Consider the following 27,088-nt stretch of genomic DNA (forward strand, 5'->3'; position numbering starts at 1 on the left):
TCTACAATTGCTTGCTTCTCTTGGGGAAGGGACTAATCTGTTATTTACTACCAATGAGGTAGAAATTTAGGATCTTGTTTTGGATCTACTAATATTAACTGTGCCAATCCAATGTCAATGCAATAGAAATATAACAAATGAGTTATAGAAATAGATATTTGGATTCTTTGGCCAGGGTACATTAAGAGTATCAAGATGGTGTCATTTGTACTATTTGGTCGTCAAAGCCATATGTCTCATGGTCACTGTGGACCCTGCACATGTAATTCATCACTTATTTTTTTAAAATATTTTTTAAAGTTTATTTATTTATCTTATTGAGAGAGAGAGAGAGAGAGAGAGAGAGAGAGAGAAACTGAGCACGAGCAAGGGAGGGTGTAGAGAGACAGGGAGAGAGAGAATCCCAAGCAGGCTTTGCGCTGTCACCACAGAATCCCATGTAGGGCTTGATCTCACAAACCGTGAGATCATGATCTGAGTCGAAATCAAGAGTTTGATACTTAACTGACTGAGCCAGCCAAGTGCCCATAATTCACCACTTAAATCTTATCCAGTTTACCTCCCACATATCCCTTGTGTATGGCCCTCTCTCTTTAGCCCCACTGCTATTGGTCCCATTGGAGCTCTCATCATTTTTATTTTCTTCTTTTATTTTGACATAACTTCAGACTTAAAGAAAAATTGCAAAAATAGTAAAAGAACTCCCACATACCCTTCACCCACATTCCCCAAATGTTAACATTTTATGATATTTTTTTCTTTCCTATGTATTTTTTTCTGAACTGTTTGAAACCAGACATGAGGCATCTCTACCCCCAAATACCTCATGGGATATATTTTTTAAAAACAAGGGCTTTTTATTACAGACCCACAGTAGACAAATCAAAATCAGGACATTAACATTGACATAATACTGTTATCTGATTTACAGACCTCATTCTGATTTCGCCAGTTTGTCTTATGATGTGCTCATAGCAGAAGAAAACCCTGTATCATGTCTGGCACACAGTCGTCATGTCTCTCTAGTCAACCTCCCCTAGGACAATGCCTCAGTCTTTCTTTCTCTGTCATGACATTCAGATTTTTGAAGTAGACAGGCCAGTTATTTTGTAGATTATCCCTCATTTTGGGTTTGTCTGATGATTCTTCACGATCAGATTCAGGTATGCACTTCCCGCAGGCATGCAGGAATGTGATGTGTGTTCTTTTCGGTGAATCGCGTAGGAAGCCACCTGATGTCGCTTTGCCCCATTACCACTAATATCATCAACCTGATTACCTTGTCAAGGTGGAGTCTGCTAGCTTATCTTTGTGATGATGAAGTATCTCATGGGGAAGCCCTCATCATTTTTCACCAGGACTGCATTAGAAGTCTGTGCTGGACATCTTCTGTTAGCCCTGCCATATCCTTGTCCTGCCCTTCTCCATCCTGCATTATGGCCTCCAACATTGACCTGCGTGAACTGTGTCAACCTGGTCCTCTGGCTTCTGGATGGGTTGGTCACCGGGGAATCCTGCAGGGAATCTGAAGAGGTTGGACGCTGAGGTCTAGGGACACATCCCCTTGTCTTCCTCCCCATAGGTTTCCTCCCTTAGGACAGGTGATGTTCCTCAGTTGAAGTTCCTCAGGCATCTCTCAGGCTGTGACTCTGGGTTCTGTAACTGTGCCCTTGTCTCAGCCTAGGGGTCGAGCAAACCTCCCTTGCAATTTCTCTATATTTCCTATGTTCTTCCCACATCTTTTTGTACTCTCCTCACCGTTTCCAATTTGAAAGTGCCTTATGATACAAGGACCCCTATGATACGTCTTCAATTACACTGTCACCTCCTTTCTTTCCTGTGTTCTGTCAGGTGCAGATTCTGCTGGGCTTCAATAGCCTCAGTCTTCACTTCTCCTTATGTCCATCCTGACCTAGGCCAGATGTACATTTGATACCACAGACACCAGTGAATTCGATCTAGAAAGAGCTTTTCTTTTCTGCTCTGTAGCCAGTGCTTTAGCATGCCTGAAGACTTTTTCTTACTCCCACATCCCTGGCATAACTTGTGCCTGCAGACTTCTGCCTTGATTTTCTGCTTAGCATCCTGACTTCCTGACTGCCTATGGGGGTGGAGTCCTCCTCTGACCTCTCTCTCTCTCTCTCTCTCTTTTTTGAATAAGCCTCCAATATCCTGTTTCACTCTGTTGGCCCCTTTCTCCAGAATTCTGGACCCTCATACTCAGACTCCCACATATGTTTTGGGATGCTGTTGAAATAGAATGCTTTTCCAGGTGTACCTTCATTCTTGTGTTTGCCCTGCCAGACCCCTCTTCACCCTACTTCCATACTGACCTACATAGACCTACCAGTTCTTGTCTTCCAACTTCTAGCTGGGTTTGGCCAATGGGGGAGCTGTGGTAGGAGATTCCAGGGAGTGACTGGATGAGATCAGGGCATTTATATTACCAGCTCCTTCCCTCTGGGGTTACCTCTAGCTGTTTATCTCCTTCCACTGAAGGTCAGAGACCTTCTCCAGGTGGTCCTCTGCTTCCAGATTCCAGGAACTGCTCCCACACCTCACCCCTCTGGCCTAGGATAGTTACAGCCTAACTGGGTATTGGGGTATTGCATTTTTCCTTGTGGCTTAGTCTTACACCTTTAGAATAGTCCCTTTATCAAACCTTCGTTAATCATCCTAACCTGAGTGTGATAGATTTTTCCTCTGGGACCCTCACTGATTCAGACTCTATGGTGACAGGCCCATCTGTCCTCAGCAGATCGCCTAGTGCCTAAAACCTCATTTTGCCAGACTTTACCTGCTCGGTGGATCTCAGATACTGAAGACTGCTGCAGCCAAGTACGAGGATCATTGTGCCCTTTGGACTAGTCATTTGACTGCAGACTACCTCCTCGGGCACCCGTCCTATAGCTGGGTCAGGTTCTCCCAGCTTTGCCCTGCCCAGTCCCGGCCTCATTCATTCCCCTTATCATTTGCTCACACATTGAATATCAGTATGACTTGTAGCAGAAGCAACACTTGCCCAAGTGAAAACACTAATCTCCCTATCTGTAAAGAGCATGAGACAGACTTTTAGTCTGGACCTGTCCCTTCTGATGGTAGGACAGACCCCAGAAAACGGGTCCAGTTCTCCTGTGGATGCAAAGATGTAGCTAAAATATTTATTTATAATCCACCAAGGACATGCTTTCATTGATTCCATAATATAGTTTGCTAATTTAAATTGGTTGTTTTCAATATGGAAAAACGAGTATAAATGAGTTTCATTCTGCTAGGATTTACTGTCAAGAAAATCCTGTACTTACTTGATAACCTTATAAATTTCTCCATCTATGAAGATATTTGAAAGTGTTTAAAAAATTAAGCTAGTGGATTACTAGTCATGTTTTAACATTTTTAGCCTACCGTTGTTTTTTAGGATAATAACATTTTCACATAACCCAGAAATGTATCTTTATGAGTATCTTAAATTGTGCCAAGTACAAAGGATAGTTTGTAGTAAAATGTCCTAAATTATAATATGTTACCTTGAAGCATTTTTTGGTTCAAATTGGATCATAAAATCACTGCTTTTAGTTTTCTAGTCTGTTACTTTAATAGTATATTAACTTGTTTGTTGGCAATGTGTAAACTGTATACCTTTTAATGGATTATGATCCACCATGACATTTTGGATTTGCTATTTGTACTCAGTTTTGGTTTGGTAGGTTCATGATTTGATAGGCTTTGCTATTTGTCTTATGTTAAATGACTGATGGTCTTAGTCCAATTCTTAATGGGCTTGTGTTTATTTCTGTTGAGGTTGGCATTAATAGGTCTTCTCAGCAAAGATGTGAAGGACTGACCTGGAATAGACTCTAAATTAATTTTCTGCTTTGAAGATGTTCTGTCTTCTGTCTAGGTCAGGATTGAGGCCAACCAGCAGCGCATTGTACTGGACCAAAACGGTGTCTGATGTGTTTCCCCTATTTTGTGAATTGAAAAAACCATCAACACTCATAAAAGATAAATAAGTTCATTAGTTCGAAGGCAAGCAACATCTAAGATCTCACTTAGAATGGTTTAAGGCCCACTGTGCTTAAGGTAAAGATAATATAAGTTGAATTTTCAGTAGATTTCATAAGCAGTTGTGTGGAGTTGTGATTATGACCACTGCTCTAATATTGAGAGGTTAGCTGTATTGCCTGTTCCTCTGCCCTCGCCATTTTACTGATGAATAATGGACAAATATAACTGTATATATTTAAAGTGTATAATGTGATGATTTGATGTACATATATATTGTGGAATGATTATCAACATCAAGATAATTTATACATCCCTCACCTCACACAGTTAACTCTCTCTTTTTTTTTTTTTTTATGGATGATGAGAATGGTTAAGATCAACTCTCAGCAACTTTCAAGTACATAATACTGCATTGTTAATTATAATCACCATGTTGTACAATAGATCCTCGGGCCTTATTCTTCTTGTAACTGAAAGTTTGTCCCCTTTGACCTACATCTCTTTTTGTCGATTCCATCTATTGGGTTTTTCTCTATGTGGCCAGTTACAAAGATTAAGTAGGGACAAGAGAAAACATTTAGGAGAAGAGCCTGAAATAAACTGCTAAAATTAGGTTTTAGTATTATCAGTTACATTATAATAGGTATACTAATTTTGCCCCAGTTAATTCAAGAGCTGCATGCCTCCATGTGGCATTTGAAGTAGAAGCATAGAATATTAGTGCTTCAAGAGACCCTAGAAGTGATGCAACTCTGATTTATAAACTAGGAAAGTGCTTGGACAAGTCACAGCTTCACTAGGTCTGAATTTGCTAATAATATTATCCTATTTAAAAAAAAAATGGCTGAACAAATAGATGTAATAATTCTGCTTGCAGATATATTTTTTAAATTGTTGGGTGTGCAGTCTAATATTTTATTGTTTTACTTGAACAAGCTCTTGGTAATAAAGTAGAGGATAACTGTCCAAATATCAGGAGGCTGAAAGAGGTAGAATTAATTAAACATAGTATTTTCTATCCCTGCTCTTGAGTCTTATTAAAATTTCTGCTTCTCCACTGCTTGACTTCTTTTAGACTTGGTCTAGTTTATTGCTAGCCCTCGGCCTGGGAATCTACGCTATTTAACTTTGTTGTGTTATACAATATGGAAGGCAAGTGGAAAAATAAAAAGGAGCCTCATGGTAAATGAGATTTGGACTCCCCCAGACATCTTTATCTAGAGGTGCAAACCAACCTGCTAATGGAAACACTGAAAGTCCTGTGCCCATATCTTCGCTTCTAGATATAATGTGGCTGTGAAGTGGCAGGGGAGGGAAAAGTATCAGTTCATTTATAGAACACTCTCTTGATGTTTTGATATCTGAAAACCGAAAGCTGAAATTTTAACCATGCTAATGTTCAAGCAGGTTCCATTCTATCAGTCAGGTTCTCATAGAGCTGTGCCCCTTCATCCATCAAAGATGAGACAAACATAAGATGATGCTATGGCCTTCTGCAAAATAACTTCTGCTCAGATTGAATACCTAGTGGACAAACTGACAACATATTCACTCACGCGCTAGGTACACAGTGGGCTAAATTGAGAACTGAATTGAGAAACTACATTGCTACTCTAACTTGGTTGCTCCTAAAGTAGGTTAATGGTTCACCTTAAGGCAAAAATCCATTTAAATAAACATGAGAACCATAGCTGAAAATGTTCTTCAGCTCCCAACAGTGACTTAACCTGACTAGAGTAATCGAGCCCCGGGTCTTTGTACCCTGCCTCATTTTTCTTATCAACCAGCTTTTAACACATGACAGTTGAAACACCATTATACTGAGGTCAGGGGAAAACTTGTCCCCAGATAGAGCTGAGTATCACTGGCATGCTGCTGATGCCATCCTGAGGCACCAACTGACTGACCACAGCATTAGGAAACATTGAATAATTTTCAGGCCTAAGGACAGGACACATGGTTCAGGCCTTTGAACTTGAGGCTTTTATGTCAAATTTAGCTTTGGGATATATGTGAACTGCCATAACTAATTGCCTTAGTTTCTGAAAAAGTGGGTTTAAGGCAGGAGAATATCAATTACTAGTTAAGTAAAATTATATCACTAATGCCTTGCATTCATAAAATGCTTGCACATGCATTGTCTTCTCTGACTCTCCTAATAATCCAGCAGGGCAGGCCAGAAGATATTTTTATCCTATTTTACAGATGAAAACACTGAGAGTTATAAAGGCTGAGAGATTTTCCCAGGGACACAGCAGAGCTGATATTTGATCTTCTGGCTCCTAGTCCAGTGCCTTTCCATTGTGCCTCTCAGGCTGCCTGAGAGAGATAGACCTTCCATCAGCCAGCCTGCCGATCAGCTACATGGATTGAGTACATAGGGTATCCAGAACAATGTGCTAGCAATTGTATCCAAGGTATATCTTGTTTTTCTCTTTGTAAATCTAGGGGCGCCTGGGTGGCTCAGTCAGTTCAGCGTCCGACTTCGGCTCAGGTCATGATCTCACGGTTCGTGAGTTTGAGTCCCGCGTCGGGCTCTGTGCCGACAGCTCAGAGCCTGAAGCCTGTTTCAGATTCTGTGTCTCCCTCTCTCTGTGCCCCTCCCTAGCTTTCTCTCTCTCTCTCTCTCTCTCCCTCTCAAAAATAAATAAAACATTAAAAAAATTACATTCCATTGTACAGAGGTATATTATAATTTTTAAATATCTGTTAAGATTTTTCAATGGGATTATTATTTTAATTGCTTTTAGGTGAATAAAACAACTCATTTACTTTGGACTTCATGAGTGACTATGAAAATATGTATATATATATATATATATATTCAAAATCATATGGTTCAGGTTTCTGCATTTGTAAAAAGCAGTTTCCATTTAGAGATCAGAAAGGCAATCCATATTTGATATCCATACAGTCAAGGAAAGGGAAACATAAACAGCCCTAAAAAGATGAAAGTCAAAAAAATACGATCTCATCCTGCACTATAAAAAAGGAAGAAAAAGAAAGGAAGAAAGAAAAACTAGACACATAGGAGAAGTCTGAAATCAAGTATTTATTCTGTAATTGTAAATGTCTGCCAATACACAGACATCAACTTTGCTGTTCACAGACATCTGAAGCACATTCTAGTTCTGTTTTCTGTAGCTTCTGTAGTCTGATTCCACTGATATTTTGCTCCCTGAAGGCTTCCCTTTTCCACAAATGTGGTTTCACTTCTAGAATGGCGTTTGCATTACCTATGCTCCACTCAGCCTTCCAGACATTCCACGATATTTATGAATAATCTTAGCCTGTCCCGTTGCTTTCTTTGACAAAAACTGCAATTTCAAAGATCAGAGAGCTGAGCTTTAGAGTTGAAAAAGTAAGCAGAGGCATCCCCGGATTAAGGTGGATTCAATTAATATACAACTTTTATGCCTATGTCACCCAGACGGGAATACCGAAGAATGAACAAATATCATGGCAAATATCATGGTGACCATACCCTTCCCTACTTCTTTTTCGTGGTCATGGCTCTTTGGTGGTCTTAGGGAATTTAAAGAAACAGACCATTGAGCAGGAGAGGAGATTTACTTATTTACACAATGGTGAGACTCTAACCAAGAGTACGCCTGATTCTAAGGCATGCTTTCATAAAGATCTTGAAATTTATGCTTCCACGGTAGTCAAAGAAGATATAAGACTGGCACTTCTACCTGGAGGTTTCCAGGTAGAGGTAGGCTGGTATTAATACCACAGTTCAGGGATATTATGCAGTAAGCAGATTTTTGTGAGATGCCATAAGGACCGAACTGTCAGGTAAGACACTGATAAATCACAAAAGGGGGGTGTTGGCAGCCTCTTGTGAACTGCGTGCTGACAGAAGAACAAAGACAGAATTGTTGAAGGGGTGAAAAACCGTCTGCTGCAGGGCTCTGGGATTTAAATGAAAGTCAATATTGATCAGAACAGGAGGCGATAGAGAGGAACACCAGGCCTGAATCCTGAATTGCAGGACAGGACACAGGCGTGGAGGAGCTCACTTGAATGCTACGCCCAGCTTCAGACTGTTCAAGAGAAGTGAGTCTTTGGCTGTAATTTCAGAAATAACACACATCAGGTATCCCAACCGACTGGGTGGAGCACCTCGGCAGGTATTACAGTGATTAAAACTCTTTCCCATTTATTTGCTTGCTTGTTTAATTAATTTTTGTAGCTGAATAGATCTTAGGTTTCTTGGGTTAAAGGAACATGGAAACTCTTTGTCTAGAATGAGATTTTCTTAATCACATGACATTTATCATATTATGGGAGTCAGAGAAGGCCCCAGTTCAAACTAACATAAAACTTTTACAAAGTATTTTAAAGGTATGATAGTATAGTTTCTCCAACCTTCTAATGCTATTCCTCCCCTGGGTATCCGGGCAGTCGATTTAACAAAGGGGATACTTTTGTTCAGGGACTCTGAATTATTCTTTGTTAGTTACAGACTTTTGGTGTCATAGGATCCTGAGCTCTTGGAAGTTTACACATCAGTTGCATCAGAGACAGCTGGAGATAGCAGAATTAATTGTTACAAAGCCTTTAGTCGGGGCAACAAAAACAACCAAAGGAGCACAGTGAGAGTTCATATCTGGCCATTCTCTCTACCTTGGTGCGACGGCAAACTCCTCACAGAGAGTTGGAGGAGGGGAGTCAGTACTCCACCTCTTTTGAATATTAGAAATTCAATCTCTGTAAACTCAGCCCTATGAAACCCTAACTTAGCAACAGCATTTAACATTGAGAATGTCCAAAGGGCAGGGGATCCTGGTTTACTGCTCTAAATTTTAGCCACAAAATGTGTCCAATACAAGATTCATCCATCTGGAGGCACATAAGCAATAGTACATATAAATAATTACAAGAAATGTATGGTTTGGGGATCTGATGGGGTAGAAGCTGATGAGAATTCACTTGTATGCAATACCGAAGTGCGTTTGTGGCAGCAGGAAGCAAGCACGTCTGATGGGCATTGAGAGTCTAAGGAACTGTGCTTGTGTCTCGTCCGTCACGGTTATCTGTGTGACCTCTCTGGTTTCTACCAAGTAAGGAGGTATATCAGTGTTCCTCAGCCATTTTTTTTTTTTTTTTTTTTTTTTTTTTTTTTTACTCAAGCACCCTTCAGTTAAATATATAATCTATCGAAATTCCTTAGGAATTAAAAAATATATATTATTTGTGTCATATATGATAAATGATTTTAAAAGCATGTAAAATTTTCAGATCGATTTGTCTTGAAAGATTACTGTATAAATTCCTATTCCTTTTCTTTTAATATTGCTTTTATAAACATTGTGGATTAGTCACTATATATTTAAGTATATGTTTGGACGTTAGAAAATGCTTAGTTTTTAACTTCCTGAATTCTATTGTATGAGAAAAAGCATAGTTTATTGATGAACCAACTGAAAATAATGTCACATTGTGTTTTATTTGGGAGTAAGTAGACACTGAAACATATAGTAAAATTCAACTACTCATTATGCATCACATCTTAACCAAAAATTGCTTTTGTATCTATGCTGAGAATTCTTAACGTTTTGCTTTAAAAAAGAGCGTTTATTTTTGTGATTTTTGTCTTTGTTTCTAAATGATGGGATAAAAGAAAATACTTCAGGCTGCTATTTACAAGCACTTACCCACAAATAACATGCTGAGAGTTTAGAAGGTCTTTATACTAACTAACAAATTATAACTCACATTGGGTAAGATGGTATTATATTTTCCCTTTCAACAATGGTTTTTAAAGTACTAGAGGTATATTGATGTACCTCTAAAAAGTTCGATCAGACTAGCGATTTATTCGTTGTTGGCCGTCTTGAAGAAAAATTTCAGAATTATCATTTTAATACTTCTTCTTAGTATGTATCAGTATCAGTTATACCTTGCAAATAGTAGAAACCTATTCACAAAAACTCAAGCAGAAAGAGAATTGACTGGAGTGTTCTGGGGTGCTTCAAACATCAAAGGAGGCTCAAGGTGCAGGTCTGAGAAAGAGCAAAAATGTGTAAATCTCTTCAATTTTGTGAGCTGTAGCTACTTAATAGTCCTATCAAAGTGTCATGACAGAGATGAATTACCTTCTGCCATTCTCTCCTGTCCTTGGTCGCTCAGGTAAGATTCAAAGTCCAAGGAAAAGGGAATTGGACTGGTCTGTTCTAGATCACATGCTCACTGCTTGGCTCTAGGAGAGTGAGGCACCTTGATTGACAGTCCCAGTTAAATTGTACCCACTAGGGTAAAGGTACTGATGCTCTCCCATGATAACTTATGGTGCTATCCTCAGAAGGTGCTGTGTGAACATGAACCACATATGTTAACATGTATGTCTTTCTGTCTCTAATCAGTGGTCCTCTGCAGGTATTAAGTTATATAACAAATGATTAAGAATACAAATTATTTGAAGCTGAAGAACAAGTAAAACATTCAACTAGTAGTATTGATCTGGATAGTAAACCGACAGAATGAGTCATGAGAATATCCATCTGATCTCCACTGGCTGCCATGAATGTTCATTTAGGAAACTCTTGGAGGCTCTAAGATGCTTCCAATTAAAGCAAAACATCTGGACAATTATTTTACTTATCAATTTAAAAACACTCCTCTTCTCCCACACATAGCAGACATTTGCCATTTTAGGCTTCTTGGCATCCAATGAGCTCCTCCATGGCAACAGCATCCCAGCTTTTCATTTGATTCAAGAAAAAACAACTTTATCCCTAGCTCTAGGGATGGGCCCCGATTGACTGAAACCCAGTGAATTCTCCTGACTTCCAGGATCAGGTTCCACAAACCAGCCTGGCCTAAACCACAAATGAGGACACACTTTTTTGAGATTTCTAAAAAGAAAAGATCGTTGTGTTTTGTTTTCTCTTTTTCCTCAGAATTTACCTGGAGAGACATTTTCTCTGAATGGCACACAATGCTGATGCGAGGCTTGATATTGCTGTAGCCATTTGGCTACATCTCTTAATGAGAGATATTAAGTCTGAAGTCAAGGTTGATACAAGCAGGAGAGTAAATAATAAAAAAAAAAAAATCACAGAGAAACAGATTTGGAGCCCACAGGTTCAAGCTGCACCTGAAGCTGTCACTACCTGTGGGCTTACATGAACACAAAATCTATTTGATTATTTATGCTAGTTTGAGTTGGAGTTACTGTTGCTACATACGAAATAATCTTAATTGCTACATTGCCAGAAAACCTCTGAGAGCCCCAGAGTCTATGAACTGTGGATCGCAAAATGCTGGATTACATGATATCTAAGGTCATCTCCAATAATAAAAATTTTGTCCTATTACTGGTAATAGGTAGTGTTACTGAAGGCAAGTTGCAGAAGTCTGAAATGACCTAGGCATTCTGCAGTGGATCTCAGCCTTGTTGCTGAAGTACATTTACTATCTAATTAGCTATTTTTAATTCAGAAAGAGGTACTTTCTTGATTTAGTTTTCTTTTTGTGTTCTGTGTGGTTGAATATTTGTGGCTCTTAAACTGTAGTTCTCTTTTAATATATCATCTTCTGCACAGTTTCAAAGTTTATTAATAATCTCAACTTTTGTCTTTTGTTGAGAAACAGGAAATTTGAAGACATATTAGGTATCTGATAAATACATGTTTAATTAAAGTGATGATTTTATCAATGGCCTGTGCCAAAACTAGTGGTTCTCAAACTTGGCCACACATTAGAATCACCTGGGTAGTTTTGAAATAGTGGTTCTTAAAAGTTCATCATACACCAGATTATCTAGTAGGCTTGTTAAAAACACAGATGTCGTGGGCCCATCTCAAGTTTCTGATTCAGTAATTCTAGGGTGAGGCCACAAAGTTTGCATTTCTAACTAGTTCCCAGGTAATACCGATGCTGCTCGTCTGGGAGCCACTGCTCTAAAACACGTTCATCCTATACTATTTACGTCAGAATCTCCATGGTGGGGTGATTTCTGACACTCGCCAGATGATGCTGATGGAGAACCAGGTTGAGGACCAGTGTTCTCAACAGAGGAAGGTGGCTGGCTTTTATCTCCCGATTAGGTACTTACAGAGGCCCTTTTACTATCCCAATAAAAAATTCTTTGAAATACCTCAAATGAACTCTTTGCCCCCCATCTCCCTAGGAAAAATTAATAAACTTAAATTAAAAAAAATTACTGAAGTTAACTACTCAGAAGACTCACAGGCCACGTATCAACCATCTTGCTCCAAGGAGAACTATAGATCAACACAAAAGAATTTCTGCAATGATTTTAGCGGAGTCCAACCGAGAAAACGAAAGTTGTCATGTATGAGATTAGTAACTGCTGGAGGCACAGAAGGAGGAGGTGGTATTTATCAGAGCTCGGTGGCCTGGGATCCCAGAGGGAAGCTGGAACCAGGGTGGGCTCTTTCACTTGCCGCTGCAGTTAAGGAGGAGACAGAATTCCCGCTAGAAATGATCCCCCAGGCAGAGAAGGGGAAATACCGCCCCTTCTCTCTTGTTTCTGCATCTCTGATAAGCCTTTCTTATTGTTTACATATAATAGGATGGCGGTTGACAAAGGGGTCTGGGAAAAAACAGCCTGTTGGTCAGACCTTCTGCATACAGAGCAGAGCAGAAGAGGGGGAAGCTTAGGACTGAACGTGAGGGCAAAGGTGCCCAGGACCAACAGTGCTCTTATTTCTGGGACAATTCAGTCTCTTATTGATAGAATTGGTTGAAGGAACATCCATACATGTCACTTTATTTCTAATAACATTTGGAATCTTTCGCTACTTATATTGGAATTTTAATCCAGCCTTAAAAATGTGTGTTTATGTATGTGATATGTGTATTTGTTGTATGCGTGTACGGTCTCCTTTAGCCAAAGGGCAAACTATTCTAAACACTATAGCCGCCTTTTAAAGTAAACACAAAAAGATTCTCCTAGAGTCTGGAATGGTGGCTTTTCTAAACTCTCCCGTTTTCATAGAAAGTAAGGAGTTGACTAGGACTGGGATGATCCCTACCACGGGCTCTAAGATATTGGTATTTCCTTTGACTTTTTTTGTTTTCTAAACCACAGAATGACCCCATATGCTTCCTTGACTATTAGGGTTAAACTCTCAAATTTCCCATGAACAGGACCCTTACTTCAGTTTTTGATGCACTAAACCCCCGCTTTACATAAGAAAGAGTGTTGAGTGTACTAAAATCCAGTTAAAGAAGATTTCTTGAATTCTACTGCAAACAAAAAGCCATTCTGAGTTGGCTCGAATCTATCATCTGAATGGTATACAGGGTTAAATTTTCCAGTTAATCTGCCTTTCTGCACTCTCTCCATAAACTCATCAGCAGATCTTTCTGTCCAGATTGGTTATTTGTCTGAAACTGTTTTCTCCATGAATGCCTATCATGTTTTTCAGTGTCCAGAATATCAGCCATAATGTTATAATATGATAGACAACATATATAAATATATAATGTTATTAACTATCATTAATCATTGACTCTTCATCAAATTCTAGCTCTTCTGAGAGGATCAGTTTTAGGACCTCTCCTAACTGTTCCACATTAAGGAATTAATAACTTTATTAGCTTTAGTCCAGACCAAGAGCAGGTGACCCATCTCATCTGGGGCCTGTTAGCTAATTAGCAGGTATAGATTATATATGCCTTGTAAAAATACTGTTCTTTGGCTCACTCAACTCCATTCTGACCTTTGGGTCATGCCTTATCAAAGAAAAGGGGCTGGAAAGTCAAAGCCTGCATTTCTCAGCTTCCCTCACAGCTGAGATTTTCCCAGATCTCCGCTTGAAATTCGGAAGTCAGAAGTCAGGTGGCTGTGCCTCTTTTGTTGCTTTGGGCAGACTTCGACACAGAGAATTCGGTTCTTTGCAGCAAGGCTGTTTCTAACTTCTCGGGTGTTGAGAGGTGGGACACAGAGCATCCCTTTTGCTGATGTGGATTGCAGCTAGGGGGGTGTGCTCCGGAACGAACGATCGCATTTCCCCTATTTTCTGATCTTCTGATGGCAGAAACAGCAGCTCCCATATAAGCTCATCGTTATATCTGGGAATCACTCTGGACGCGAAGACTAGATCTTGCTCTTCCCGCTCTGTGTGTACCTGTTCCTCTGTACCTGCCACTTTTCTGACAGATGAGCTGACGTGGTTCTGTATCTTCACTAGACCTTAAAATGCTACAAAACGCTACGTAATGCAAATGGCAGTATTGCCCCTGAGTTGAGAAACAGACTTCACACTTACAAAAAATTCTATCCTAAGAGGAGTCAGGGAAGTACAGTAGATTGAAAGATTCTGGCCTGCTAAATTTGCTCATGGGTTTGGTTTACGTTATTTTAAAATTTTCATGTTAGTTGTTTATTTTTACCAATGTTACATACATAAATATAATTTTAAAAGTCAAAATTTTTGTTTTTACTAGACTTATAACACGAACAGCAGTTACCTGTGTCTACTTCTCTGAGCCCCATATTCCCTTCTCACAGATGTTTTAGCAATGTCTCCTGGTGTCTACTTTTCATCTTTAAATAGCATCTCTATGTTGTTATTTCTTGAGTTTTTCCATTTTATTTATTATCTTCTGACTTCCTTCTATGAAAGATAAAAGCTTACCTCTTCTCCATTTGTCCCTTACCAATGAACACCTTCACACATTTCCTTTCTCCTCTGCTTTTACAGATACCATTTTGTTTAGTAGGAAAAGTCTTTTCTGTTTACATTGTTATGACTATGTCAACATTATTTACAACCGAACCAAGTACCAAATAAGGCTCACATTTCCTTTCTAGCACATTTAAAAATTTTTTTCCTCTAAGGTAATAATTATTTTTTTAAAAATTGAAGTGTAGTTGCCACACAATGTTACATTAGTTTATACTGTTTCGTGAACATATTCTTGTCTCATGTCACATTTTCAGGCAATCATTACATTTAATGTATATATAGTACTTAAGGGTCAGACTATATCACAATTTACTTAACCATTCCCTTATGCAAGCTGCTGATATCTTTGTTGTTAACACATAATGCCAATGGACAGCTTTACGTACATCTATGGCCAAATTTCTGACGACGTCCTTAGGACAAATTCTGAAAAGGATAATTATAAAATCAATGAATTTTAAGGCCCGTGGTACATATTGACAGGCTCAATATTATTATTTAATTAAGAACTTTATAATTATCTTCATTTATCTTCTGTTTACTCTTCTTTCCTTAACAGAACTATTGCTGAATGTGAATATACCCATAACTGGCATTGTGAGATCTTGGGACTGAGAAAGCTGAGATGGCAGGAGGAGCTCGTAAGGAGTCACTCTCTGCAAAAAGAAGTAATATGTTACTCAGTAATTCTGGGTAGAGTACTCTCTGCTAAGTAAGTACTGTGAAGTCATAGCCAGGATTCCTAGCTGCTCAGGGTTTACCGAAACCGTCTCTTAGTTTGGTAAAGCACACTGAAAAGGCAGAAAAGAGTATTATGTAAAATCACACTTTGAGTAAAACCCAGTGTTTTGGACTGAATTGTGTCTCTCCTCGCTGCCAAATTCACATGTTAAAACCCTGACACTGGGGCGCCTGGGTGGCACAGTCGGTTAAGCGTCCGACTTCAGCCAGGTCACGATCTCACGGTCCAGGAGTTCGAGCCCCGCATCAGGCTCTGGGCTGATGGCTCAGAGCCTGGAGCCTGTTTCCGATTCTGTGTCTCCCTCTCTCTCTGCCCCTCCCCCATTCATGCTCTGTCTCTCTCTGTCCCCAAAAAAATAAATAAACGTTGAAAAAAAAAATATTTAAAAAAAAAAACCCTGACACTGACTTTGACTAGATTTGGAGCTGGGGTATTTAAGGTTATATGAGGTCATAAGGGTGGGGCCTACTCTGACAGGATTGGTGGTCGTGTAAGAGGAGGAAGAGCCGCCAGCTAGCCCCTCTGTCTTCATGCCTACACAAAGGAAGGGACATGTGGGGACACAGCCAGGGAATGGGTGGCCATTGGCAAACTGGGAAAGGTGGTCTCACCAGAAATGAGCCCTGTCACACCTTGATGTTAGATCTCTAGCCTGCAGAACTGGGAGAAAATACATTTCTGATGTGTAAACCACCATCTGTGGTATTTTGTTATGGTAGCCTGAGTCGACTAACATGCTCAGAAACTTGAAAATTTGTATTGAAAAAAAAAAAAAATTGTCTCTTGAGGCCAGGGAAACAAAAGCAAAAATAAACTATTAGGACTACATCGAAATAAAAAGCTTCTGCACAGTGAAGGAAACAATCAACAAAACTAAAAGGTAACCTAAAGAATGGAAGAAGATATTTGCAAATGACATATCTAATAAAGGGTTAATATCCAAAATATATAAAGAATTTATATAAAATATATAAAATTTATATATAAATATATATATAAGTGTATATATATATATACATATATATATATAATATATAAAGAATTTACACAACTCAGCAACTCAACAATGTGAACAATGATAGGGATTTATTCATCTTTGTAATACAAATGGGCTACAATGTATCTTGTTATGGCTCCTTTTTCATTATTTTTATAATACAAATCTTTTAAATTTGAAGACTCAGTTCTTCATTTCAGTCAGTAAAAATTTTTTCTATTATATATTCAACTTTGATTTTGCTCTTTTGATTCAGGGTTCTTCAATAATACTGATGTAGTCATTTATTGAATTTCTATTCTCTGGACTTTATTCCTATCACCTTTAAATTTTTTTCTTTTCATTTTCCAAAAAGCCTTCTAAATTTTGACTTTCAAGTCATTAATTCAATATCTTTTTTGTCTCAGTTTTGCTAATGATTAAGTTTTATTACAGCCTTCTATTTTAGTTCAGTCTTTTCATTTCTAGTATTATTTAAATATTACCTTATTCCAATTCTGTTTTTATCACCCCTTTTGAATTTTAATCCTAATTCAAAGGTTTTTAATCTTCTGTTATCCTATCAAAAAGACCCAGAAGTTTTTTTTTTCTTTCATTGTGACAAGAATTTCCCTTGTGCTAAAGAATGTCATATGCCCTCATGTTTGTTTGTTTCCTGCTTACTCATCCTGTTACAAGGTGTTTGCCAATAGATAGGGCCTTTGGGTGGCTTCTTATCTGATTATGGCTTATTGGTTGTCAGTATAGCTGACTTTTTAGATTTCCATTTGGGGGCAAATTAACGTTCACAAGTCCTAGACGATTAAAGTGCTGTAGGTTGACTGGATTGAGATGGATTCTATGCCACTCAAAGTATCTATTGTTTGATACATGTTATTTGGATCCAGGGAGTAAAAGCAAAACTAGAAACCCCATATTTGACTAACAAGATTGTTCTTATTTTCACTTCCGTCCGTAGTACATTACTTGTTGAAGCTGTTTCCAAGCATGCAGTATATCTATTGTCACCACGAGCTCCTCCTGCCACACACACACACACACACACACACACACACACACATGTGTCTCATTCTGCAAAGAGAGGCAGGTAACGATGAGGGCCGGGTTGGGGTATAGCACACCCACTCCTTTCAAAGGTTATCTGAGTCCTGAATAGCATCTATTGCCTGGCATTCTGGCAAGTACTGATCCTCAGTCTTTGATCTGCATGATACGCAGTGAAAGAAAGCTCATCCTGTATTCTTTATGTTGTCAACTTTCTCTATTTAAAGTGGTTGCTGATTATGATTTACAATTCATCTCCCTAGTTCCTTCAGTTAATGGAATTTTCTGTTTCTTGTGGTAGGAGGACTGTCAGTTATAGTTTTTGTTGTCATCAATTTTTGTCTTTCTTTTGCTTTCACAGGTATTTTAGCAAGCCATTGGGACAGTCTGCAGCCTGGACTGCTAGTCAAGTGTCAGTTTTTCACTGGATTTCGATTTTAAACATTAGTAGACAAGTTGTGTCCTGGTATCCCTTAATTTCCAATTTGAATATCATCCCGATAAAGTGAGTATATATCTTCCCGCCTTAGCAAACAGGGATACTAGCATCCTCCTCTATTCTGGTGACATAGTTTTATTCTTATTCAGCAATAAGAGTAAGAACTAACTGAAATGATGTTAACTATTGTCAGAAAATGCAATTTCATATCAACTATGCCAAAATTAGAATCATGATTTTGATAGCTATTCTTCAGGATTCAGGTTGACAAGACTAATCACCTATTCAACAGGTCAGTTCTTAAAGTTATCAGAGGTATATTTTACAACGAATTCACTTTTCCTGGGCAAAAAGGGTTTAGTGTCATTCAAAATTGTATTTGGCAGGAGACAAGGTATTTAATAAATGTTTAGGTCAGCTATCAGCTTCTACCTAACTTGAAATTCTAGGCCTGTATTACTTCTACTGTGATACATGATGAGCAGTTGACTTTAGACAAGTATTCACTGAGATATTCAGTATGATGAAATGTTACTTCTGTAAGAAAATTTTAGCTCTGTAGAGTTCCAGTAGGAAATGGAGTAGTCAGTGCTGTCCCCCAGACTACGAACAGTCCCCCAGTCTGCTGTCCCTCAGTGAGACTACGAACAGTTCTCTTTTTGACAAACTCCTCTAAATTTGTATGGCAGACTTGAACACGTGTAGAAGGAATATGCTTTATGGGAATATATTTGTTAATTATTGCCACATAACAAGCTACCTCAACAGTTAGTAGCTTTAAACAACAAGGATTTAACAAGCTCACAATTCCACAGGTTGGCAATTTGGGCTAGGCTCAGTTAGGCAGTTCCTTTGGTTTATAGAAAGATTGTTCATTTGTCTGCAGTCAGGTCACCTGGGAGTTGGCTGGCCTGAAATGACTCATTCACATGTCCAACAGATGGTTCACTGTAAGGTTGGGCAATGGGAGGCACCTGGGTGCATCCAGCAGGCTACAACAGGCTTCTTCACATGGAAGGGCACAGAGTTCCAGGTAAGGATGAGAAAGCATCAAGACCTCCTGAGGCCTGGACTAGGAGCTGGCAGAATGTTGCTTCTGTGGCATCCTGTTTTGGGCAAAGCAACAGATAGGGTGGAGAAACTAACCATAACCTCTTAATGAGAGCAGCGGCTAATTCCCGTTGCAAAAAGACAGGTATACAGAGAGGAGTGGAGACTGGGGCTAGTTTGCAAGCTATCAGAGAATTACATCTAATATGGAGGCAGCTTGAAAATCAGTAAGTATATTTGTTTCCTATGACTGCTGTAACAAATTACACAAACTTAAATACAACACACACTCACTTTTTTACAGTTCTGAATGTCAGATATTTGAAGTCGGGTTTCCCTGTTTGAATCAACATGTCAGCAGAGCTGTATTCTTTCTAGAGGCTCCAGGGGAGTCAGTCTTTTGCCTCTTTCATTTTGTGGTGGCTACTGGTGTTCCTTGGTTTGTGGCTCCAATCTCTGCTTCCATGGTTACATTACCTTCTCTTTTTTTTATGGTTAGATCTCCCTTTGCCTCCCTCTTTTAAGGATACATGTGATTATGTTTAGTTCATCTGGGTAATTCAGGATAATTTCTCCATCTCAAGATAAGACTTCATTTAAGTCTTAAGACAACTTAATTACATCTGCAAAGTCCTTTTTCCCCCTACCATATAAGGTAACATTTATAAATTTCACAGTTCAGGAATGGATATCTTTTGGAGAACCACAGTAAGGGATGCACCTGTGAAATAGTGTCCAGTTATCTAGTATCACATATTTTTTTCCTCGGTCAAAAATAAACCCAAGTGGCAAGTAAATCTGACCTGATTCACCTAAAATTATACAAGAAAACATTATCTTTGTCACTGCAAATTAGGCACCAACAGGATATGGATCTTCTTTCAGTCTAAGGCAGAGAATACTTATAGTCCACACATTCAATATTCCTCTATTCTCCAACTTTATGGAATACATGAAGAGCCAGACACTGTTATGCTAGGTTCTGGAAATCCACCGGTGAACAAGAGTTTACATTTTAAATTGCCTTGTCCAATATGGTAGCCACTAGCCACATGAAGCTACGGAACACCTGAAATGTGTTCATTTGATATGCAATATGTTGCCAGTGTAAAATATATGCAAGGTAGGGGAGCCTGGGTGGCTCAGTTGCTTAAACATCTGACTCTTAATTTCAGCTCAGGTCATGATCTCATGGTTCAGTTTGTGAGACTGAGCCCCACATCAGGTTCCATGCTGACAGTGTAGAGCCTACTTGGGATTCTCTCTCTCCTTCTCTCTCTGCCTCTCTCTCTCAAAATGAATAAATAAACTTAAACAAATAAAAAATAAATATACACAAGATTTTGAATACTCAACAGGATAAAAGGAATATAAAATATCTCAGTTTTTATATTGTTTTCATATTGATATGGTGGTATTTTAGATATATCAATCAAGTTAAATACAATTTATAAAGTTAGCTGGGTTTCTTTTCACATTAAAAAAACTTTTTTTTCATGTTTATTTAGTTTTGAGACAGAGAGAGAGCATGAGCAGGGGAGGGCCAGAGAGAGAGAGAGAGAGAGAGAGACAGGGAGACACAGAATCTGAAAGAGGCTCCAGGCTCCGAGCTATCAGCACAGAGCCCGATGTGGGGCTTGAACCCACGAACTGTTAGATCATGACCTGAGCTGAAGTCGGACACTTAACTGACTGAGCCACCTAGGCACCCCTCTTTTCACATTTAAAAAAAATTTTTTTTTTTCAACGTTTATTTATTTTTGGGACAGAGAGACAGAGCATGAACGGGGGAGGGGCAGAGAGAGAGGGAAACACAGAATCGGAAACAGGCTCCAGGCTCTGAGCCATCAGCCCAGAGCCTGACGCGGGGCTCGAACTCATGGACCGCGAGATTGTGACCTGGCTGAAGTCAGACGCTTAACCGACTGCGCCACCCAGGCGCCCCTCTTTTCACATTTTTTAATGAGGCAACTGGAAAGTTTAAAATTACATATGTGGCTTGATTTACATCATATTTCTATTAGACAACACAGTTCTAGAAGTCGGGAAAATAGAATAAATGAAGTATTAATAATGTTTAAAAATAAAATATAGTGATAGAGAATATACTAGTAGGCTTCTCTAGATTGGGTGCTCAAGGAGGGACTCACGTGACTTTTGAGCTGGGACCTGATTTATATTAAACCATTAGTTACATAAAGATTTTTGGAAACTTGTTCAAGGTAGAGTTAAGAGAAAAAATATTTTCTTGGTTGAAAGGTTTTTTCAAGTGTAAAACCCTAGTGTGGGGAACAAATTTGGTTGGTCAGACCAAAGAAATCCAGTGAGCACGGAGGAAAACAGAGTTGGAGAACATTGGAAAGAGTAAACCAACCCATTTTAAGGTCAACAGAAAGCTCAAACTCAAAATTTGTCCTATTCAACTTCCTTTGAACTCTCAAATTAGATCATTAATATTTGAGCGAGAAAAGGGCACTGTTACTAATGTAGCTGTGTGAACTCCATAAGCCATTCGCTTCTTTGCCTCAGTTTTCCTATCTGTAAAATGGAGTGGCAATAATTGTACTGACCTCATAGAGTTTTTGTAAAGATTAAATGAGATCATGCATATGCACACATTTAAGTGATTTGTGTTGGCTACGACTAGTGTCGATTCCATATCAAGTTAGATCATTAGAGAGGTAGGTATATATTACTTGAATAACTTACAGAAATGCCCTTTTTGGAATATAATTAAATGTGCTATCAGTTTCATCAATGGTTGCTCTGAGAATGGGTCAAATGCATGATATCTTTGCTTTTCTATTAAACTATCTCTGCCCACCAGGTTATTAAACATTCCTTATAGAAGATTCCATGTCACAAATTTCTTCTGAGAGTTCAGTACAAAAAAAAGTCTCCTGCTGGATTAGTATATACCATTTTATTAGAAGAGAAGCAAAAAAGAGGCCTAAAAATGTAAAAAAGAGGTAAAAAAAAAAAAAAAAGAAAAAGCCCTCATTATTATCTTTCTTTTAAATTGTATTAGCTGATAGGACTCTCAGTTAAATTTCTACTTGGTTTTGGGTTAGTGTAAGTTTATGGGATTTATAATATAATTACTTTCCATAGGCCATATGTATTGTTACAGGCCTTCTTTCATTATTTTAAAAGCTTATGACGTGAGTATTTTATTATGTAGTACTTAAATCATTTTAAAAATAGTTTAAGCATAAATTAAATAAAATATATAAAGCATTGGTTCTATGAGAAAATACCTTTCCAGGCTTCACAGAACCGAGTCATAAAAGAATTTTTGGAACATAGCCTTTTAGAAGTTCAGGAATTCCTCATATATTTGGGGTGGGGGGTATTCTAAAATATCTTACTAAATGCTCTCTTTAGATGATGTGTTTCCTAAAAAGAGGAACAGATTTAAGACCTTATTGATTGGATGATACATGGTAAGCTTCAAAACAAAGGAACTTTGGAATTAATTTTTATATAAAAACATTATTTGTTGAAGATAAAAAGAAGCCATATGACATTTTTTTTTAAATCTAAGGGCACCTTTCTCAGAATTCATTCATTCATTCATTCATTCAGTCAGTCAGTCAGTCAGTAGGTGCCTGTTAAAGGCCTATTTGGTGTTAGAGCTCTAAATACAGAGATAAACTGAAGTGTCTATGAGATGAGGCAGGAGATTTCTGGAGTCAGCTAATGGAGGGCTTTGTAAGAGAAGCATCGTGTGGAGTTAAAATTTCATCCTGAAGACAATGGGAAACCACTGAGACATTTTAGGCACAGAAATGACATGATCAGATTTGGTTTGTAGAATGGACTTTGACAGCTATTTAAGAGATGAATGCATGGTGGGGATGGGGAAACAGGGGCAGGTGAGTGGGTAGGATTGCACATAGACTAAATAAGGAGTTTTTTCGTAAGAACTAGGAGAAACATTTTGAGAGTGTCAGTGAGCACAGGAAACAGGGGCCACAAACAAAAAAACATTTAGAAAGAATTGAGAGAGAATTTGGCAGAATTGTCTGGAATGACTAAAGCTTCCAACTTGGGCAATGGAGCGGATAATACTGGTATTCATGGGGACAAGGAGTGAGTGATGCGAAGGCTGGTGGGATTTGATACAATACAGCTGGTTTGGGACCTGTTGAAACTGTAATGCCTGTAGGACAGCTGAGTTGTTTGTGGATTTAGTGATCAGGAATGGAGACAGAGATTTGGGAGATATTAAATCATTGACAGTAATTGAGGGCATAGGTATAGATAAGATTTGCTAAAAGAGTATACCCACAGAAAAGGTTGTTGACAATGGGACCTTGAGGATTAATAGCATTTAGGAGGGAGAATGGAAGGGAGGGAGCTAATCTAACATGTGAATGAGTCAACAGGGAAAATCCAGAGAATGTGGCCTTTGGAGGGGAGAATTCTAAGGAAGGAGTAGTTTATAATGTCAAATGCTAGAGAGAGGTCAAGTAAGATAAATAGAAAGAATACTTTGGAATCTGAAATCTGAATATGGCATCAGAACAAGTTGAGCAAAACAGAGGTGGTGAAAACAGAGTCGGTATGAAAAATGAATGAGGGATGAACAACTGGGAGACCATGAGTTTAGACTTTGGGTTCTGAGAGGGAGAAAGGAGAGCTGTGGTTAGTTGTGGGGGGACACAGGGAGGAGGCAGAATTGTTTTATTACTGGAACTGGGGACTACAACTTTCTGTTGAGTAAACCCACAAGTGAAGAGTGGATATTTGGTGGCAGAAAGTCCCTGATGTGGGACAGGGAACCCGGTCCAGACCAGTACCTTTCCATTTTAATTCTGTTGAAACGTTATATAGCTCCACAATAATAGGGTAACTTACATGTGTCCTTCATCAATTAATAATCTTCATTTATAGCCGATGGGAATTTCAAGAAATGATTAATTTTCATTATACTTTCAAAAAGAATAATATCTATCGTCATGGCCCTCATAAACGTCTTTGGAGTTCCATTTTTTTCTCTAATCATTCTTCAGATTTTATGACACACTAGGATTTGTTCTCCATTAATTCAACCAAAATTATGCGTAGCGTCAGGGATATGATGGTGAGTGAAATGCAGTACCTGCTTTTGAGACACACAGGGCTTCTAGTTGGATCTGGGTACCTACCTAGGTACTTGTGATTACTGCTGGTGATAGCAACGTGATGGTAACATGCTGGTGATAATGATGTGGTCCTTAGTCCATTTGTCTGTTTAGTATGATTGTGGCAAAATAAAATGTCAAATTCTCTTTTGTGTGTTCTTTTATTAGAAGCTCTAGGAAATTGTCCTGTAGAATTGTTCATATGCAAATGAAGTAGTACTATTAAAACACAAAACAATTCTTCACAAGAAAGTGCTTTTAAGGACGTCAGTTTCTTTTTGTCCTTTTTCACTGTTAATTGAGTGTCTTGAGGATAAGGATCTTGTCTGGTACTTTACTTTCAAGATATGCTATATTGGGAAATGCACAGTATTTAGGACTCAGAATACCTGGGGTCAATTAGTAATCAGCCGTGTAACTTACCAGCTGAGAGACCTTGAGGACATCATTTAATTAGCATCCAGAAAATGAAGATAACACCTGTCTTGCCTACCTCTTAGGGTTTAAAGAAAAAAAAAATGTTTTTCTTTAAACAATCCAACGCATGAGAGGGTTCTTTATAACTTAAAAGGGCTGTGTAGTTGGTTTGGGAGGGTCCCAGAATCCTAACGTCCTATAGTTCTGCTGATGCCTAAAGTTTTTCATGTAGGGCAGATAATAACTTCTCTGTTTTGCCTCCACAGATTGGAGTTGGGTTCTGTCCTTTGTAATGGAAAAAGTCCTGACTTACCACCTGAGGCTTGGTCTGAATCAGATGAAGGTGGCAACATGGCTCAATAAAACTAACACATACAGAACATCTTCTGGGGAGCGAGCACAGAGCCAGGAACTTCCCCAAATACTCTCGCAGGGTGCAAGGGTGGCAGTGTGGTGTGGACCGATTGGACACGGGGAGGCCAACTGTGGAAGCTGAAGGCAAGATTGTAATGATGCCCTGCCTGGTTGTGCTCAAATTAAACCTCTGACTGGTTAAGTTCTAGATCTGCTGCCCCAGGTGGGAACACAAGTGTGTTCTTATCGAGAGAAAGAAATGGCTCTTCCATTATCAAGAGTCAAGATTATTATTTAAGGAAAGAGATATGCGGATCAAATTGTAGAAGCTGGGAATTCTAGTTGGTTTGGGGGAGCAGAATAGACTTTGGAGGGAAATGAAATCAGGCTTCCCTGTGGTAAATTAGCAGTTACAGTCTTGTACACGGGAAGCTGAAAAGGAATCATCCACCAGGGCCGGATCTCTTAAGAAACTAAATACCCTGGCTACCCAGGGTACTCTTTCAGAGGGCATTAATGATTGACAGTACCTGTGGAATGATCCATGTTGTATGTACATCATTCTGTAATTAAAGTTTTCTTTTGCCCTCTCTTGACTTCTGTGACTTGACACATATTGCTTACCTCGTACACATAATACTAGCAGCTTCTGTATTTTGAAAGGGCTTGGATTCTAGATATGAAGTCATTGGTCATTAACTTTTTGTTAAGCACCTGCCAAAACATAACCACGTAGACGCTTAATGAGTAACAGCATTTGCCCTGAGCTTATTGATCCCATGGAAAGGTTTTGGCACTCATACCTATCAAGTCATATGTACTTTAATCAACATATCCTTACCAATTGTGTCTCCTACTTTTGGACAGCGTCACCTCTTTCCATATCACTACAGTAAAAAAATACAATTGCGCTTACAAAGAAATGCAATTTCTCCCACAAAAACTAGTTTCTATGGAATTACATGATCAACCATGAATACGTTAGGACTTGCGGCCTATCTCCTTTCAGGAGACAGGCCTGATGTTTTTATGCCTTGCCTAGTTCCACGGCTCATGTAAATAATACTCACCAAGCAGCTAGAGCCCTTAGCTGGCTGCATGCTTAATCCTACTGAGGGCTCAAATCAGGTTCACCCCTGCAAGTGTTGGCAAATGTCCAGCAGAGAGTGAGGCTGTTTTGATCATCTTATCTCATGTGAGGAAGCACAGCAGGAATGGGTAAGAGCAAAGACTTTGGAATCCTACAGAGCAGGATCCAGACACAAAGCTCTCCTTTATCCTAACTTCGAACCTGGGCAAGTCACTTCAACCCTTTAAGCCTCAATTTCTTCATCTGTAAAATGAAGGTTGGTTGAACCACCTCATTGTTCTAGGATTAAATGAGTTAATAGAGGTATAAATAGCTTAACAGAGTGCCTTCTACGGGGTAATCACAGATAACTACCACTGGCTATCATTTATGGCCCAGGGGTAGATCAAACAAAACTCATATGGCTTTCTCAGATTCTTGTCTCTAAATTAAATTTTTTTTTTTCAACGTTTATTTATTTTTGGGACAGAGAGAGACAGAGCATGAACGGGGGAGGGGCAGAGAGAGAGGGAGACACAGAATCGGAAACAGGCTCCAGGCTCTGAGCCATCAGCCCAGAGCCCGACGCGGGGCTCGAACTCACGGACCGCGAGATCGTGACCTGGCTGAAGTCGGACGCCTAACCGACTGCGCCACCCAGGCGCCCCCTTGTCTCTAAATTAAATCAATGGTTCTAAACTGGGGGGCAATGTTTGCCCTCCCACTCCTATTCACAAAGACATTTGGCCACGTCTGGAGACATTTTTGGTTGTCCCAACTCACAGCGGGGGTGGAGAGGGGTGGAGAGGCTGCTACTGGCATCCAATGGGTAGAGGTAGTGGGATATTTCGTTTGTAAACTTTGGGGATTGCATAGACAACCCTCCCATCCTTGTTCCCCCTTAGTGAGGAATTATCTGGTTCAAAATGTCAATAGTGCTGAGATAGAGAAACTCTGAAGTAAATGGAAAGGAATCCTTCCACAGATGAGTCACACATCAATCCTCATCAAAAAAACCAGTGTATCAACAAGTATTTGCCGCTCTTGTGTTCCAGGTATCATATCGTCAGCTTTTTGCAGTTTATGCAGCATCTTCTCATATATTAATCTACTCATTCTGACAAAAGCCCTGAAAAAACAAGCTGGGCTGGCATGAACCACCCCCCTCACCCCCTTTC

General features: G+C 39.1%; 1 long non-coding RNA gene across 1 annotated transcript in view; it reads left to right on the forward strand.

Annotated features, from left to right (window-relative positions):
• Positions 1-25,437, forward strand: part of LOC123590778 — a 28,012-nt gene extending 2,575 nt beyond the window's left edge. The window contains exon 2 of the long non-coding RNA XR_006708971.1: positions 24,754-25,437. This is a non-coding gene — a long non-coding RNA (uncharacterized LOC123590778). The remainder of the gene's footprint in view (positions 1-24,753) is intronic.
• The last annotated feature ends 1,651 nt before the right edge of the window (positions 25,438-27,088 follow it).

Source organism: Leopardus geoffroyi, chromosome B4 (genome assembly GCF_018350155.1).
Source record: "Leopardus geoffroyi isolate Oge1 chromosome B4, O.geoffroyi_Oge1_pat1.0, whole genome shotgun sequence".
NCBI lineage: Eukaryota > Metazoa > Chordata > Mammalia > Carnivora > Felidae > Leopardus > Leopardus geoffroyi.